The sequence below is a fragment of the Budorcas taxicolor genome, chromosome 12, assembly GCF_023091745.1.
Source record: "Budorcas taxicolor isolate Tak-1 chromosome 12, Takin1.1, whole genome shotgun sequence".
Classification (NCBI taxonomy): Eukaryota; Metazoa; Chordata; class Mammalia; order Artiodactyla; family Bovidae; genus Budorcas; species Budorcas taxicolor.
In genome coordinates, this window is record NC_068921.1 from 82186698 (window position 1) to 82202727 (window position 16030).

Genomic DNA, 16030 nt, shown 5'->3' on the forward strand with positions numbered 1-16030 from the left:
TAGAAATGTTTCAATATTCACTTACGTAACCAATTAGAGGCAAAAGGCGTTAATTTTTGAAAATATCCCTTGATCAAAACTGTGTTAAGAGCCCCTGTCCTTGACTTGCGTTGTCTCAACATCTCATAAGAAAGCCCGTATGCATTCTCAAATGCTTTTCAGGAGTGATACATGCACCCTTAACTTGAATTGAAATCCACTTTTACGTCAACTTACTAGGGATGTCTTTAATGACTTCCCATTTCCTACAGAGCAATCTCTATATCAACTTCTACAGCCAACCTGGTCCACCCCACTGGCTAAACATCATTCCCCAAACTACAAGCACTTTTTGAGCCTCTTTGCTCATAACCCATCCTTTAAACCAGAGTCCTGCGTTTCCCTGCAAATATTCACTTGCAGTGATCTGAGGCCAGTTTTTCTTATCTTCATCTTATGCAATTGTCTTTTGCAACCTTATTCAATTTAATCCCACACTTAACCATATCATCTTGAATCATTCTCCTGCCCTCTAACACAAAACTGTCCCTTCTGATTGACAATATAAATCTGTTTTGTACAGAAGAAGCTCTCCTAGCTGATAGGATCTGGTATGATTGATATTTGTACTCGGTGAAAAGTTGATTCAAAAAGAGTAAGATGAACTTGATCAGAACTTCCTTGGTGGTCCGGCGGTTAAGACTTTACCTTCCAATGTAGGGGGTGCGGGTTCAATCTCTGGTTGGGAAGCTAAGATCCCACATGCCTCATGGTCAAAAAACATAAAACAGAAGCAATATTGTAACAAATTCAATAAAGACTTCAAAAAAAAAGGTCCACATCAAAAAATCTTTAAGAAACAAAAGAAAATGGTACATGTCTTTTATAAACATTTAAACTAAAAACATGTAAAGGAATAATCTTTGCCAGTGGGGCCAAGCAAGAGGCAAGACTCATTCTCTGAAAATGAGTCCTCTGGTCAGAGTTCAATGTCGTCTTTCTCGCTTAGAACTCCCTTCAGCACATCACTTGAGATATCCAGTTTTTTGTTTCTTTAAAGTGAAGTGAGATGGCAAACAGTTGTGAAAGCACCACAGTGCAGAATTGCTCCAAATTCTGATGACTTTCCTTCTTCTGTTGACTTGCCTGCAATTAATTGGCAGCAATTACTCTAGTAATGAGCGTTTACTGAATCATTGCAAAGCATTTGACTTAGTTTTCATAGAAACAGCACTCTTCCTTTCTGCACTTGTTTTCCACCATTTTAAACCCTATTTAATTATATCTTTTAATCACAAACCTAATACAATGAGCTTTACCAAGTCTGGGTGGGAGTGGGGGGATTTGCATACAACCGATTCTTGGTTCTAGCTGAACCGGGACCAGTGAAGGGTCCAGGGGCTGACAAAGGAGAGTAGAAATTGGCACGCCAACAATGACTGTCATGGGGTTTTAGAGAAATAAAAGACATGTTGTTGAATCTGGCAAGGAAATTATGCGCTAAGACCTACCACCATAAAATAGAGCATGTACATCACTTCTATTCACTTAAACTTTCTAAATTCTTTCCAGCTCCGTCTTTCATATCATTTCTGTGAAATTATCTTAGAAAAATAAATGTGGTTTTTTTTTCATACAAAAAGTTTCAGAGTTTTTTATGAAGAAAAAAAAAGCAGGCCATGGAATCAACGATTTAGTGTGAAATATTGAAGTCTGAACCCACTCTGCTTCAACAGAGGTGGTTAAGCACATGGGGACAAAGAATTTAAACTCACCTCAGGTCTCCAGGCTCCATGGCCCCCCATCCAGTCTGGCAGAGAAATTTACTTGTAATTGACCCGCATGTGAAATGAACAGGCAGTAGACCAGCATATATGCAAATATGATACCTCCTCAACCGAAATAGCTATTATAAAATATTTAAAACATAGATGCTTTAAAACTTACTTTATAAAGAGAACATTTTCACTAACTTCTACTTTGGTAGCGAATAATTAGATCAGCCTTCTTGCAGATTTTGCTATCCAGCATCAAATACTATATTTAAAAATACCTGAATGAGAAAAGTTTTCCAGGACTTAAATCCTACCACTCTACTCCACAAAAAAAAAAAAAAAAAAACGAGAAAATGTGAAGCATCTCTGAACTTAATGGGAGCAATTTTGAGTAGAACAAGACAGCATAACAGAAGCAGAAGGAGGCAATGACAGTCTCCAGCAGACCTTTAAAACGACAGTCTTTTGAGGACATATCTTTTAGAGGTAATCAGTAGCCTCTGAAAGCACCACCACATTCGAGGGCAATCCTGGATATTCTCTGACTTCTCAGAGTGTGGCAGTATTCTATGTGGTTAAAAGGACTAGACGTACAGCCTTGGAAAGCCACCCCCTTGTGGCTTTCACCCCCTCAAGCTGAAGATGAGGAATTGTGTCTTATATGTTTCCAGGGTATAAACACAAAGAATCTTCCCTACTCTAATCCCCCTGGGGGGCTACAAGCAGGCACCTGACCAGGGTGATTGAGGGGTTGGCCCACAGGGACTCAGAAAGACTCAGTCATCTTTCTGACCCCATCAATGCAAAGCCCAGATTATTAAACATGATAAAATTTGCAGCTATTCATGCAGCTGAAAGCTGAACACTGTAATTCATGTCTGAACAAACCTTGCCCTCTGTGGTGGCCCTCCTAACCCCTGCACTTTTCATGCTGGAGGAAGCGCTAAGACCATTCTCTCCTTGGCTTCCCTGACTTCCTAAAGCAGTTCTGTTATACACTGAATTGTGTCTCCCCAAAATCTGTAAGTTGAAACCTGACCTCCCAATGTTGACTATATTTGGAGATTTGTTGTTTTTGTTTAGTTGCTAAGTCATGTCCAGCTCTTTGCGACCCCTTGCGACACCTACCAGCCTCCTCTGTCCATGGGATTTCCCAGGCAAGAACCCTGGAGTGGGTTGCCATTTCCTTCTCCAGGGGATCTTTGGGGCCCAGGGATTGAGCCCACATCTCCTGCATTGGCAGGCAGATTCTTTACCCCTGAGCCATCAGGGAAGCCCATATTTCGAGAGAATTGAGGTTAAGGGAGGTGATAAAAGTGAGTGCCTCACCCAAAAGGACTGCTGCTGCTGCTAAGTCACTTCAGTCGTGTCCGACTCTGTGCAACCCCATAGACGGCAGCCCACCAGGCTCCCCCGTCCCTGGGATTCTCCAGGCAAGAACACTGGAGTGGGTTGCCATTTCCTTCTCCAGTGCATGAAAGGGAAAAGAGAAGGGGAAGTCGCTCAGTCGCGTCCGACTCTTCGCGACCCCATGGACTGCAGCCCACCAGGCTCCTCCGCCCATGGGCTTTCCCAGGCAAGAGTACTGGAGTGGGGTGCCATTGCCTTCTCCGCCAAAAGGACTAATGGCCTTTTAAGAAGAGAAAGAGGCACCAGGATATTCACACACAGAGACGAGGCCCTGTGAAGAAACAGTGAGGAGGCAGCCTCCTACAAGCCAAAGAGGGAGCCGGCAGAAGCCAGCGCGGCCGGCGCGTTGATCGCGGACGCCAGCCTTCGTTGTCGCTTGCGCTGTTTCAGCGCCACCCCCCGACCCGTGCTACAGCAATTCACACAGATGAGCGGAAGCCCCTAAGCTAGCGCCACCATAGTCCGTACCTGCCCATAACACCCCCATCCAGCGGTCCTCAAACTCTTTGGCAGCAAGGACTGGTTTCCTGGAAGACTATTTTTCCATAGAGACGGGGATAGAGGGATGGTTTCGGGATGATTCAAGTGCATTGCGTTTATTGTGTACCTTATTGGGTTTCCCTGCTGGCTCAGATGGTTAACACTCTGCCTGCAATGCAGGAGACCTGGGTTCAATCCCTGGGTTGGGAAGATCCCCTGGAGAAGGAAATGGCAACCCGCTCCAGTATTCTCGCCTGGAGAATCCCATGGACGGAGGAGCCTGGTGGGCTACAGTCCATGTGGTTACAAAGAATCAGACACGACAGTGATTAACGCACTATTCCTGTTATTATTACATCAACTCTACCTCAGATCATCAAGCTTTAGATCCCAGAAGTTGGGGACCCCTGCTCCCATCCCCATCTCTCCTCTTCCAAACTTCTGTTTCCCCTCTTTGAACCCTTCAAGGGAGAAGCCATTAAACAAAATATTTTCTTGCAAATTGCATTTAATGACTATCAAGAATTTGATGTCTCATCACCATGGTGTCCCAATGCTTAGAAACATGAGTTTTGGTTTCCCCTCCCTGGACAGGAAAAGAAATATGTTCATCCTTCCCAATGACTCACCCCACTCAAAAAACAGGCAAAATGTGTTTGGCTCAAGCCATAAAGAAAAAAGTCAGGTTAAGTTGCTGTGTCTTATTCTACAAATTTATGTCTTAGCATGAGGAAGAAGCATGTCTAGAAAAAAGAAAAAAAAGAAAAGGTTTTGGAGCCACGCAGGCTTAAGCTAAAGTACAATCATTGAGTCTCCATCCTATTTTCTTCTAAAGTTGGTATGATAATACCCAAGTCATCAGACTAACGAGATAAATGGATAATTTTAATGGATGTTCAGTTGACTCCCATATTTGTAAGAGTGACCCTGAAACTGTTGAAGAGATCTAATTGCTCTCCATCTTTAAAGATGGTGGTAGGAAAGCATGAAATACATGCAGAAAAAAAATTTCCTGAAAATCATTAAAAGACCAAAGCGTTGACACTTGAGTGCTTTTTTGCTATCTGGAAAAACTTTCTTCAGTAAAGCACCTCAATTCTTCTACCATGCCAAATCAACCAAGTGTTGTTTCCTTTCAAATGAAGCACTTCAGTTAAAAACACACTCGGAATTCAATGAATCACATCTCTCCAGCTTGTTTGGAAATGTAAATGTCATTTGCTTCTGGAACATGTTTTTCTGGTTGCCTCAAAATGAATGTCATGATTTTGACTAAGAGGCTCTTGGTGGACATGAGACAATTTCAGGTTTAAAATATCAGGGATTTAAACAGGAAATGGACTTTATTTTTTATTTGCTAACATAGGAATCCAGCCTTTGGAACACGCAGAAAGGATCTGCTCCACAAAGATGGTGAGTAAGCTCCAGCCCAGGAAGAAATAAAGTAGGAGCTGGGTAATTTTGGAGTAGCCAGAATTTGCATATGTAGGAATACGATGAACTTCCTTGCTGGTGTGCACTCTGCCCCTATGAGCCCCTCAAATAAAACAACTCCATAAAAAGCAGCAAGCTCTGGTTTCTCTGCTCTGGAGGTTTTCATTCACGAAAAGTAAAAAGAGACCACAAACTTCACTACGACCTCCTTAAAAAACCAAGCGGGAAAGATAACATCTTGCAGTTGCACACATTCCCTTTTGTCTGCGATCTTCTTTGTCTCTGCATGGCTCATTTGTTTATTTGATAGTAAAATGAGTTGAAACAACCTTCCTGAGTCTGAAGAGGCTTCTCTAGTGGCTCAGACAGTAAAGAATCTGCCCACAATGTGGGAGACCGGGGTTTGATCTCTGGGTCGGGAAGATCCCCTGGAGAAGGGAATGGCAACCTACTCCAGTGTTCTTGCCTGGGAAATCCCATGGACACTGGAGCCTGGTGGGCTGCAGTGCATGGAGTCACAAAAAGTCAGACATGACTGAGTGACTAACATGATCACGTTTTTGAGTCTGAAGCATTTTCCTTCCCGGCTCTGAACCCAGATCAGTCCCTGTGGTCAGGCCCAGCTCATTCTGTACATGACAAAATAGGAAACTGAGGTTCAGTGAGCAAGTCTCATCTTTCATTTTGTCATCGGTGAGGTCTCCTGAAAACCAAATAGGAATTATTTGGCTAGTAGGGTATATTTCAGCATTGGAAGGATAGGGTGAAACGTTGGTTGAGCTGAAATTTTTGTGGTGGTCATCTACACCACCAGTGGCATGAAAAATAAATTCACATCATGTTTTCTTCCCCAAACACAGAAATATTAACCAGAGCTTTCTGAGGAGGGTTTCTGTGAGCTTTCGAGCCAACACAGCTCTACGGAAGCACCCTTACACATTGGAGGCTCTTTGCTGAAGCCACATATCCCAAGTTTGGGGTGCAGTAAAAACCCCAATTGCCCTCCCAAACACATACAACCATTTCTTTTCAGAGAAACTTGAACCCATATGTTTCTGATTCACTTGAATGACACTGTTAAGACTCCCCCAAAAGATTTTACAAGCTTTTCTCAGGAAACTTTTTTGTCTTTCAAACTTGAGAGTTATATTTAACTAAAAATAAACCAAATGTAAACCTGTACCTAGGGGGCGTTAATTCAAACCAAAGACCACAAAACTACTTTTAAAGGGCACAGTTGGTTTCTGGGACATGCAGGTCCGCGAGCTGTATTCTTTCTAGGACTTCTCTGACTGAGCTTGGTAAACTGCTAAAAGAAGCACTTTTTAATCAAATTGAGAGAATAAAGCTCTATGGTAAATCCAAAATAGCACTTTCTTAAATCCCTACTCCAAATAGAAGATGTTATCATTATTATATTTTGTTTAAGGAAAAAATGCACTTTTTTTTTTGGAAATGGTTATGTAATTTGGTTAGCCTTTCAGGGTTAAGTCTGTCTGTGATAGAAATTGAAATTTAAGGATTTTTATCTGAATTAAATCCTTTTAAAACATTCACAGATTTAATAGTAACCTATTGTACCCAGGGGATTTCAAATCCTTACTTCTAATATGCACTGGATTTCAAAAGCAAATTCTAGACCAAATATTTGGAGTAACCTGAGTTTTGCCCATACACTATCTTCTTACTAGTATAAAAGAGGTTTATAGAAATGGGACACTTGAGAGAAATTATTTCTTCCCAACCATAAAACCAGGTGTATGGAAGGGTTCATTAACAGTCAGCACCAAACTGGAGCTTTCCTGGTGGGTCTGAAAGTTGTTAAGATTTCCTCAAGCAGGAAAGAAAATAAGTATCAACCTGTTGTATTATCTAGGACTGGTGAAATCCAATGGAAAGGAATGATGAAGGTCAAAACGTTAAGTGCATGGAAAGGCAGCTGTGGGAGCATGTATATTATATATGCAACACATATTTTGTGGCTTAATCAGTCAGTCATGTTTGACTCTTTGCTACCCCATGGACTGTAGCCCGCCAGGCTCCTCTGTCCATGGGATTTCCGAGGCAAGAATACTGGAACAGGTTGCCATTTCCTCTTCCAGGGGATCTTCCTGACCCAGGGATCAAACCTGTGTCTCCTGCATTACAGGTGGATTCTTTATCACCTGTATATGACCCAGGGATCAAACCTGTGTCTCCTGCATTACAGGTGGATTCTTTATCACCTGTATATGTATAAAATCTACATAGGGGTGAGGGATAAATTAGGAATTTTGGATTAGCAGAGACAAATGATGACCTATATAAAATAAATAAACAACAAAGTCTTACTTTGCAGCACAGTGAACTATATTCAGTATCTTGTAATAAGCTATAATAGGAGAAAATCTGAAAAAGAATATATATATATATAATTTTCAACAAAAATTTCAATTAAAAAGTTTCCCAAAAAAACTTCAATAAAAAATGTTAAGTCTGCATATATAAGCAAAATTAAGTACATATTGGAAAGAAGAAATTATGACCACAATAATAAAAGAAAGTAGGACCCCCAGGGAGAATTCCCTGTGGTATGATCCTGCCCAAATATACTGGAAAACCACGAACTGCCGATTGACATCAAATTACAAAGGGATCATTTCTGGAGGGTCTATTTGCATCATTTTTTAAAAAATAATTTTTAAAATGTATTTATTTAGCTGTTCTGGGTCTTAGTTGCAACATGCAGGATCCAGCTCCCTGACCAGGGATTGAACTCAGGCTCCCTGCATTGGGAACGTGGAGTCTGAGCCACTGGAACACCAGAGAGGTCTCTATTTATGTCTTCTTTAACCAATAATCTTCAGCCCTGAATTCACTTTCATTTAAGAAAAACTTAGAAGAATCAAGAAGAAAAATTTTCATTTTCACCTAAAATGAAATTCAATTTAGATTTCAAGCTCTCATAAACTGACTCTTCTGAAGGGGAAAAAGATAACATTTCTCAACTTATGCGTTTATTTACTGGGCCATAAAATATGAAGGCTGAGGTTTCTTAAACACTGCATGCATGATTTTCCTTTAACTAAAAGGTACGTGCCACCATATATGAAAACGAAGACCACCTTCCCTTCTCTGTTGTCTTTGAACACAAGGGAGTCTGGGAATTTCCTGCTGCTGGCTCTGTCAGCCTTTACTGCTGAAAAGCCCTTTTAAATCCTCCTTCAGACCCATTCATTTCACAAAGCTTTTCATTTCTGTCCCATCAGTGATGCTTTCCCCTTCCCTCAATGTGGTGAGAGAGAGGTCGAAAGAAAGACAAAGGAAGGTCGGCTGCAGCGCAACTGTCTGCTCTCTCTCAGATCTGTTAACCCTCGGTGTTTTTTCCACTTACCTCCTCCATGTGCTGCTATTTGTACCATAATCCACCAGCCAACAACTCTGCCTCCTTGAATGAAAAACATGGCAAGGAAGGGACAAACCTGAACCTGTTGTCCTGTGATCGCCACTGATCAAATCTCGGGCATCGATTGTGTCTTAACACAGTCATTCTCCTCGAGGAATAAGCTGACTTTATATTTCACAGCATCAGATACTATAGGTTTAATTTGGGGAGTTTATTTCCCCTATTGTGGAGGAAAAAGCTTTTAATTATTTGAAAAATAAAACATATATCCCACCTTTTTTTCCCCTCCATTTTCTATTTTTAAATTATAAAAGTATGATAACACATTTACAAGAGACTTGAAAAACACAGAACAAAGTTCATATAGTTCCACTATATAACCATTTTTAAGTAGATAAATTAAGATTTTTAGTTGGAGTTGCAATATCAAACTCTCAAAATTTAATGGAATGAATAGCAGGAAAATAGATGGATATAATAGACCTGAAGAGCACTATTAACCAATGCAACATGATTAAGATTTATACAATTTCACACAACACCAGGATACAAATTCAAGTTCCCATAGACTATAAACCAGGAGACACTGGAACATATCCAGGGACATAAAATAAAGTGCAAAAATTTCATGGTCTAAAGATATTAAAATCATATAGAGTCTGTTCATTTATCTCTGTATCCCACCCTTTTATGATATATATATCTTTTACTCTTCTTTTCCTGAAATGTGAATGATTAGGTAGGCTCATTACAAATATATGACATACAAGTGCATATATTTGAAAGTTCAGGGACTTCCTTGGCAGTCCAATGGTTAGGACATGTTGCTTGCACTGACGTGGGCCTGGGTTTGATCCCAGATCAGGGAACTAAGACCCCACAAGCTGTGCCACACAGCCAAAAAAAAAAAAAAGTGCATTAATTGTTTTCTCTGAAAAACCATCAGCTTGGGCAGTTCTTTAAGGAACTGGCACTGCATTTTGAGTGAGACTGTTGGAAATAAAAGTCATGAGGATGTTTCAATGTCTTCAAGGTGAGCCACACTGTAATAGATTGCGATCTGTTAGGAATTAAAATAATGTGCCACCAGATGCTTCCACTGTCTCTACGAAGGTCTTAGGTCCAAGGGCTGGACCTAATCTACAAAGACACGATTATGTGAGACTAGAATAGATTCACATCTTCCCTTCTTTTTATGCTTTGCCCAAGAAATAAATGTCTGAAAGTTCCCACATGGAGGGGACAGAAAGAACACAAGCATAAATTCTGATTGGCTTCCACCTTCCTTCCTAGTAAAGCCACCTCCAGAGCTGAGAGGTCCCTAGACTTCCTCCGGGACATTTACCTTTAGGGTTTCCCTCCTAGCTCAGTCAGTAAGGAATTTGCCTGCAATCTGCCTGCAATACAGAAGACCCAGGTTCAGTTCCCGGATCAGAAAGATCCCCCGGAGAAGGAAATGGCAGCCCACTCCAGGATTCTTGCCTGGAGCATCCTGTGGACAGAGGAGCCTGGTGGGCTACAGTCCATGGGGTCGCAAGAGTCAGACAGGACTTAGTGACTAAACCACCACCCAGGTAGAAGGAGGCAAGGGATGTCTGGCTGACAGCTGAGGTCACCAGGGAAGATTCCTCTTCTTGCCCAGCACCATCTTTCAGTGTCTAACAACTCCCACCGCTTAGATAAGAAAGGCTAGGAAAGAGCTGAGGTTACTGAATCTAAAGGTATTACAATACAGATTGCTACTGACAGCTACAAATGACTTGCTATGTCCTTTGAAGGAAGCCGGAGCCATAAAATGTTTACAAATTGCAAGACAAGGACCACAGATGAATGAGATACGTTGTTTGGACTCAAGATATCACACGCGTTAAGCAAGGCAAGATGTGCACTCTTCATCCAACTTAGGAAATAACATTTTCCCCCCAGTTTCCCTCACTTCAAATAAATACCCTATAGGCAACTTTTCAGTGCTTTTTATTTTTCTGCTGAAATTGTGAAAATGGGCTGTGGGGCGGGGGCAGAGGTGGTATTTGTGCGGGGGTGAGTCTGGGTAGTTGGGTTCTGCCCCCATTTGTGAAATAGGTGCATGGAAGGAAGGCATGGAAGGAGAGGCATGTGAAGAGGCGGGGTTCAGGAAATGCTGACAGTGAGCCTGGGAGCCGGCCATCCTGAGAATGCGGTCACCAGCGCTGGGTGTGCATGCCGCCACCTTCTGCTGTGCTAAGATTCCCAGAGCGGAGAGTCGTGATGATAGCAATGAAAACTGTCTCCTTTTTGGACCCCTAATGGGAAATAATAATAGTGATAGAACAAGATGATAATCCCATCCAGCTTCACCACACAGACACTAACTAACCCGGTAAATGACTCCTGTAATGCTGGAGTAGGGTGTGGAAGTAGCTCAGTCATGTCTGACTCTTTGGGACCCCATGGACTGTAGCCCGACAGGCTCCTCTGTCCATGGGATTCTCCAGGCAAGACTACTGGAGTGGGTTGCCATTCCCTTCTCCAGGGGATCTGCCTGACCCAGGGATCTAACCCAGGTCTTCCACATTTCAGGCAGATTCTTTACTGCTGAGCCACCAGGAAAGCCCTAGGCAGTTAATACAATGAATAAGACCGATTTTTTTCACAGATTTTTTGCTTGCTTGTTTTTTCATTGAAGCATAGTTGTTTTACAATGTTTCAGGTGTACAGGAAAGTGGTGCAGTTATATATGTGTATATATGTATACATATATATGGTGGTTTAGTCGCTCAGTCATGTCTGACTCTTTGCGACCCCATGGACTATAGCCCACCAGGTTCCTCTGTCCATGGGATTTCCCAGGCAGAAATACTGGAATGGGTTGCCATTTCCTTCTCTAGGGGAGCTTCCTGACCCAGGGATAGAACCTGGGTCTTCTGCATTGCAGGCAGGTTCTTTATCAACTGAGCCCCCAGGGAAGCCCCATGTATGTGTGTGTCTATATAGGAGGCCTGGCGTGCTGCGAGTCATGGGGTCGCAAGAGTCAGACATGACTGAGCGACTGAACTGAACTGAACTAAACTGATATATATTTTTTTTTTCAGATTCTTTTTAACTATAGGTCAATGGATAAAGAAGATGTGGTACTTATACACAACGGAATATTACTCAGCCATAAAAAAGAATGAAATAATATCATTTGCATCAACATAGATAGATGGACCTAAGATTATCATACTGAGTGAAGTCAGTCAGGCAGAGAAAGATAAGCATCTTATGATGTCACTTATATGTGGAATCTAAAAAAAAAAAATACAAATTAACTTATTTATAAAACAGACTCACACACATAGAAAACAAACCTGGTCACCAAAGTAGGAACAGATCAATTGGGAATTTATGATTAACAGATATAACACTACTGTATATAAAATAGATTAAAAGATCTACTGTATAACACAGGGAACTATATTCAATATCTTATAATAACTTATATTGGAAAAGGTTACAGACTTTTACACTTTCAAACTAAAGCAAAGCGAAGAAAAATATTTCAGTCATCTTGTCTTCCTCTGAACAATCATAATTCCTTCCAACTTCCAAGGGCTAAAAATTCAGTTTCACTTTAAGAAACTGCTCACCTTTTATCCACAGTAACTGTAATTTGCAACTTTAAAAAAAAAATCTTTAACCAAACTCTTCCATGTCCTATTTATGTATTCAGCTTCAATTACACTGTTTTGCATCCATAAATATGCAATATGGTCATATTATTGCGCCATTGGATGTTTTGATCATCACATTACAAAAATGAAAACTCCTCCAGGTCAGAATTGCCTCGTTTCACAGACTCCAGAGCACTCTGCCTTCTAGAGAGGTTTGACAAGTGATTGGAATTTGTTAATTGATCGATCGTTCTGCGATTTCAGAGAAATAATAAAGTAGATCAAAGAGATGGAAAAGAACAGACAGGAAGCCAAGAAAAGAATGAGGTAATTTGCTTGAACAAGATGAGAACCTCCAAGAATAATAAGCAAAGGGTTCAGGTTCACTCTCTCCCCTTCCCCCCGCTTCAAACCCTGATATCCAGATGAAATTTAAAAACTGGGTCACTCATTCAAATTGTGTATCTAACAGCAGGCATCCAGACACTTGGCAATCGGAAGTCTGACCAGTTTTTTTTCTTTCACTTTTTATTTCACTCTTACAATTTCAGATAAAAGGAAAAAAAGGACGCTTTTTCAACTGAAGCAATATGATGATAAAACTAGTGGGTTAAGTTATTCTGGAAGCCGTATTTTGGATTCAAAGTATGAACAGAGGCAGGATTTAAGGACATGGAGGAGAAAAAGGGTAGCTTTAGTTATGCAATAGGTAATCACACGTGAAGATGACAAAGTGTTCCCATTGAGGTATAAACTGCCTCTTTTTTTAACAAAGGTATATTATTAAAAGATAAAAGACAGTTTTAGAGTCACACACATCCTCACAATTTTCTAATAAATAGCAGCCTGCAACAGCTGGTGCAACACACCAGCTTTTCAGCGTCTCCACTCACATAGTAAACTGAGTTTCCCGTTTGCCTCAACAAATCCCTGCCTGCTGAAAATAGAGAGTTTGACAGATTTTCAGAAATGTTCCATGAATCCTAATTTCTGAGCAACAGTTGGCAAGTGAGCACGCCAGCTAAACCACGCAGTGAGTGCTAACTCATTGACAGGGCGTTTCCACATGGAAAGAAGAAAAGAGCTTGAAAGCGATAATGGAGACGTATTTACCGGCTGAATGTCGCAGCATGTAAGAGTTTGCATTTCTTGATTATTCACCAGCAACTGTTTTACAGAAAATATATCTTACACAGTAATGTACACGTTACCGAGGGTCCACTCATCATTTGCGAGGACATTCATTTCACTTAGAATAACAATCAATAAAACAGGGTCGTTTCCCAAGAAAGCCTTTTTACACAAGAAGCATGCAAAATTGTCAAATAAATGAAAATGGTCATCGTGAAGTGTCGAGCTCCGCAGTGTCATTTCAAATTAATCTCTATAAGCCACTTTAAAACTGTTCGACAATAGCTTTGATACTCAGCGTTCTTCTTTTCTGCTCACAGGAGTAACTGAGAGCACTTGAATGCCGCAACAGACCACAGAGGGAGACAGGACCAAGCTCCCTGTTGTCCATGCGAGGCGCAGAGAGGGAAACACGCTCCAAAGGGGCATGACACCACTCTCCTTGAGAGAGCGTGGGTACCCGCGTCAGGAAATTCCTGCCCAAGAGATAAGACGAAGCAGTGGCCTCACAGTACACAACAGTGACGGAAGTTGGCATTACGGAGTGGGTGACCATTTGCTGTCTTTGTATGAGGCATTGTGCATCTCAGGCATTGTATCAATAATGACAGCCTTGATATCGGCTAGAAATTACCCCTTTGGAACTAACCACTGGGCGGTCTAGTGGTTGAGACTCCTTGCTTCCAACGCAGGTTTGACTCCCGGTTGCTGAACTAAGATACTTCATGCTAGAGGGCATGATCAAATATAATGGCGATAATAAAATTTTTTGAATTTTTAATTTTTTAAAAATTATCCCTTTTCTCCCTTATTATAGTTAAAACAGGTTAGAATTATTTTTCATTGAAAACATATTGGGCAGCATTCTGAGTGGTTTCGATGTAAAGTTCTTAACAGAGTTCTGCTCGAGAAAGGATGCGCAGGTTAAACCTGGAGAAGTCATACTCCTGTGGTGTCTCTCCCCGTTTCCCTCTCCCCATTAGGGGTATGCGATTCACAGAGACAAGCTACTGTATGTGAAGAACAGGAGATACTGTATATCATAGGGAATTATAACCATTATCTTATAACAACGTATAATGGAGTATAAGCTGCAAAAATACGGAATCACTGTGCTGTACACCTGAAACTAACATCATAGTGTAAATCAACTCTAATTTTTAAAAAAAGAAAGGAAAAGCCTAAGTCTACAAGAATGAAAAGTCATCTGTTTTTAAGATTCTTGTTTTTTAAGGGAATTCATTCATGAAGCATTATCTCCAAGTCTGTGAACATGGGAGGAGAATCAAAAAGGGAACACTTTAGAAACCAAACTCTCCCAAAAGTCACGTGTCATATGTCCCTTTATACTCATCAGCTCGTCAGCACCAATGGCAAGAAAGTGACTAGAGTCTCAAAGTTCATTAAAGATTCCAGGAGGGAAGAAAGAGCCTACATTTCGAAGTGGTGTACGCTGGTATTAGGAAAAGCAACCGTCTTACTGAAGGGGAGATACAATCATAAAAGAATGAATGGGTCTTTTGATTCTTTGTCAAGTATGAAAATGCAGGGAAATTAAGGGAAAAATCCAAAGACTATTCTAAAAAATTTGCACATTAAAAATGCTTTCTGAAGTTTGTGAGAGAGGTTATGCTGTCATTTCACACCCCTTAAACTGGATCCCCAACCCCACGTTCCATTAACCACTGACTTGTCTAACAAGCTAGAAATATCTCAGCTCAGGAAGTAAACAGACATTCAATCACATTTCTTTCAACCACCCAATAAGTTAAAGTGAAAACATTCCTGTATTGATTAGAAAGGGGTCAAAAGGCAAAAGAGGTTTAGAAAAAGCCACATTCACTTCAAATGGAAAAGAACTCTCCCTGTCCCAGACGATAAAGTTTTCTACTTAGCATAGACATACTTTTATGGTAAGGAGAAAAAAAAAATCTGGGTCAGGGCTATTGAATGAGAAATATCCAATATGCATAAAGGAAAGAATCAAGACAAGACAGCCTTCTAGGGAATGGCGTATAGCTTAGAAAGCTGGGCAGTAAGCTGAATAATGGATGGAATCTATACAGATAAACGCCAGGCATATGGAATTCCCGTTTCATTGGATCTGTAGTTAGATGATGATTTGATACTGTAATTAGCCTGGACCACATTTTTTCACTTCATCCTCCTAAATAAAAATTTGCCGACAAGGTGAAAAACTCATCCTAAAGACAGTCTCTCATTAGTCCTTGAAAATGATTACAGCAACCTACATTTAAAAATCGTAATACCACAATTCTGAATGCATTCAAATGAAACACAAATGTGTTCCTGACTCCAAAATGCAAAGCTGTAAAGTCTATGTGACAAAGAAATGTTATGTCTTTGGAAGGAGAAATAGCAACCGACAATGAAAATCGAATCCCGGAAATAACTAGGTGATTTAAAGCTTTTTAGATAATCACCAGCAACTAGAATGATAATACTTTAATAACATATTATATTTAAATAGCACCTTTCAAAACTCCATCATGTTAATCTACACAACATGTTCACAGGTAGGAAGGAATGGGCATTACTCCTATTTTAGATCAGAAAATTGAAGAGTAATAGAGGATGGCTTTACCAAGATCTCTCCCGGTCCAGGCAGGGGATTCGGGATTAGATACTCAGATATGCTTTTTGTTAAGATTTCAGTGCCTCCGAACTGATTTAGCTGGGGGAGCGAGTTTCTACACCCCCTCTGTAGACGCGAGAATGTCTCAATGATTTGGCCGAATCTCAGACATACTCTACTTCCTGCCGTTGCCTGGTGGGTGTCCGAC